The sequence below is a fragment of the Salmo trutta genome, unplaced genomic scaffold, assembly GCF_901001165.1.
Source record: "Salmo trutta unplaced genomic scaffold, fSalTru1.1, whole genome shotgun sequence".
Lineage (NCBI taxonomy): Eukaryota > Metazoa > Chordata > Actinopteri > Salmoniformes > Salmonidae > Salmo > Salmo trutta.
In genome coordinates, this window is record NW_021822308.1 from 80660 (window position 1) to 84474 (window position 3815).

The following is a 3815-nucleotide window of genomic DNA, read 5'->3' on the forward strand; positions in this document are numbered from 1 at the left end:
TAGAGACTACAGTGACTATACAAACTATACTGACTATAGAGACTACAGTGACTATACAAACTATACTGACTATATAGACTACAGTGACTATACTGACTATAGAGACTACAGTGACTATACGAACTATACTGACTATATAGACTACAGTGACTATACGAACTATACTGACTATAGAGACTACAGTGACTATACAAACTATACTGACTATAGAGACTACAGTGACTATACAAACTATACTGACTATATAGACTACAGTGACTATACGAACTATACTGACTATATAGACTACAGTGACTATACGAACTATACTGACTATATAGACTACAGTGACTATACTGACTATATAGACTACAGTGACTATACGAACTATACTGACTATATAGACTACAGTGACTATACAAACTATACTGACTATAGAGACTACAGTGACTATACGAACTATACTGACTATAGAGACTACAGTGACTATAAGAACTATACTGACTATAGAGACTACAGTGACTATACGAACTATACTGACTATAGAGACTACAGTGACTATACAAACTATACTGACTATAGAGACTATAGAGACTACAGTGACTATACTGACAATAGAGACTAGAGACTACAGTGACTATACAAACTATACTGACTATAGAGACTAGTGACTATACAAACTATACTGACTATAGAGACTACAGTGACTATACGAACTATACTGACTATAGAGACTACAGTGACTATACAAACTATACTGACTATAGAGACTACAGTGACTATACAAACTATACTGACTATAGAGACTACAGTGACTATACGAACTATACTGACTATATAGACTACAGTGACTATACTGACTATATAGACTACAGTGACTATACGAACTATACTGACTATATAGACTACAGTGACTATACGAACTATACTGACTATAGAGACTACAGTGACTATACGAACTATACTGACTATAGAGACTACAGTGACTATACGAACTATACTGACTATAGAGACTACAGTGACTATACGAACTATACTGACTATAGAGACTACAGTGACTATACAAACTATACTGACTATAGAGACTATAGAGACTACAGTGACTATACTGACAATAGAGACTAGAGACTACAGTGACTATACAAACTATACTGACTATAGAGACTAGTGACTATACAAACTATACTGACTATAGAGACTACAGTGACTATACGAACTATACTGACTATAGAGACTACAGTGACTATACAAACTATACTGACTATAGAGACTACAGTGACTATACAAACTATACTGACTATAGAGACTACAGTGACTATACTGACTATAGAGACTACAGTGACTATACCAACTATTCCAACTATACTGACTACACTGACTACCAGCAAAGACGAGACGGCCTAGAGGGAAGAAGTGAGGTTCCTCGGAGTGTGGTGTCAGGAAAATAACCTCTCACTCAACGTCAACAAAACAAAGGAGATGATCGTGGACTTCAGGAAACAGCAGAGGGAGCATCCCCCCATCCACATTGACGGGACAGTAGTGGACAAGGTGGAAAGTCTTAAGTTCCTCGGCGTACACATCACGGACAAACTGAAATGGTCCACCCACACAGACAGTGTGGTGAAGAAGGTGCAACAGCGCCTCTTCAACCTCAGGAGGCTGAAGAAATTTGTCTTGTCACCAAAAACACTCACAAACTTTCACAGATGCACAATCGAGAGCATCCTGTCGGGCTGTATCACCGCCTGGTACGGCAACTGCTCTGTCCCCAACCGCAAGGCTCTCCAGAGGGTAGTGAGGTCTGCACAACGCATCACCGGGGGCAAACTACCTGCCCTCCAGGACACCTACAGCACCCGATGTCACAGGAAGGCCAAAAATATCATCAAGGACAATAACCACCCGAGCCCCTGCCTGTTCACCTCGCTATCATCCAGAAGGCGAGGTCAGTACAGCTGCATCAAAGCTGGGACCGAGAGACCGAGAGTTGGGTGTGCTATTTACAGATTGGCTGTGTACAGGTACAGCGATCAATAAGCTGCTCTGACAGCTGAAGCTTAAAGTTAGAGAGGGAGATATAAGACTCCAGCTTCAGTCATTTTTGCAATTCATTCCAGTCATTGACAGCAGAGAACTGGAAGGAAAGGCGGCCAAAGTGTCCACGGTCCCGACCAGTGAAATATACCTGCTGGAGCACGTGTTAACCTCTCTGGGAAATGTGGGACGCTAGCATCCCATCCGCAGGACACACTATTCAACAGCCAGTGAAATAGCAGGGCGCCAAATTCAAAACAACAAAAATCTCATAATTCAAATTTCTCAAACATACAACTATTTTACACCATTTTAAAGATGAACTTATCATTAATCCAACCACATTGTCTGATTTCAAAAAGGCTTTACGGCGAAAGCATAGCATTAGATTATGTTAGGACAGCGCCGAGACAAGAAAAACCACACAGCCATTTTCCAAGCAAGGAGACGTTTCACAAAAACCAGAAATACAGCTAAAATTAATCACTAACCTTTGATGATCTTCATCAGATGGCACTCATAGGACTTCATGTTACACAATACATGTATGTTTTGCTTGATAAAGTTCATATTTATATCCAAAAACCCCATTTTACATTGCCGTGTAATGTTCAGAAATGTTTTGCCTCCCAAAACTTACACTGAATGAGCACATACATTTACAGAAATACTCATCATCAACGTTGATAAAATATTCAACTGTTATTCAAATAATTATAGATACACTTCTCCTTAATGCAACCGCTGTGTCCGATTTCAAAAAAACTTTACAGCGAAAGCACACTTTGCAATAATCTGAGTACAGCGCTCAGAGACGAAACCAAACCCGCCATTTTGTGGAGTCAACAAAACTCAGAAGTAACATTAAAAATATTCACTTACCTTTGATGATCTTCGTCGGAATGCGCTCACAGGAATCCCAGTTCCCCAATAAATGTCCATTTGTTTCGATAAAGTCCATATGTATGTCCAAATAACTCCTTTTTGTTTGCGTGTTCCGTCGAGTACTCCAAATCCACTGTGCTCGCGCAGTTAAGTTCAGACGAAAAGTACAAAAAGTTATATTACAGTTCGTAGAAACATGTCAAACAATGTATAGAATCAATCTTTAGGATGTTTTTATCATAAATCTTCCATAATATTCTAATCGGATGATTCCTTTGTCTTCAAAAAAGAAAAGGAACACAACTAACTCTCACGGGAACGCGCGCCACTGAGCTCATGTAATTTTCTCAGTCATCTGATTCCAAGACCTCTTATTCTCTCCCCATTCACAGTAGAAGCATGAAACAACGTTCTAAAGACTGTTGACATCTAGTGGAAGCCTTAGGAAGTGCAAAATGAACCCTAAGTCACTGTATACTGGATAGGCAATCACTTGAAAAACTACAAACCTCAGATTTCCACACTTCCTGGTTGGATTTCTCTCAGGGTTTTGCCTGCCATATGAGTTATGTTATACTCACAGACATAATTCAAACAGTTTTAGAAACTTCAGAGTGTTTTCTATCCAAATCTACTAATAATATGCATATCCTAACTTCTGGGCCCGAGTGGCAGGCAGTTTAATTTGGGCACGTCATTCATCTGAATTTCCGAATACTGCCCCCTGTCACTAAAAAGTTAACACAGTGCCCAAAGAAGGGCCAGATGTATACAGAATGGTGTCGTCTGCGTAGAGGTGGATCAGAGAGTCACCAGCAGCAAGAGCGACATCATTGATATATACAGAGAAAAGAGTCGGCCCGAGAATTGAACCCTGTGGCACCCCCATAGAGACTGCCAGAGGTCCGGACAAC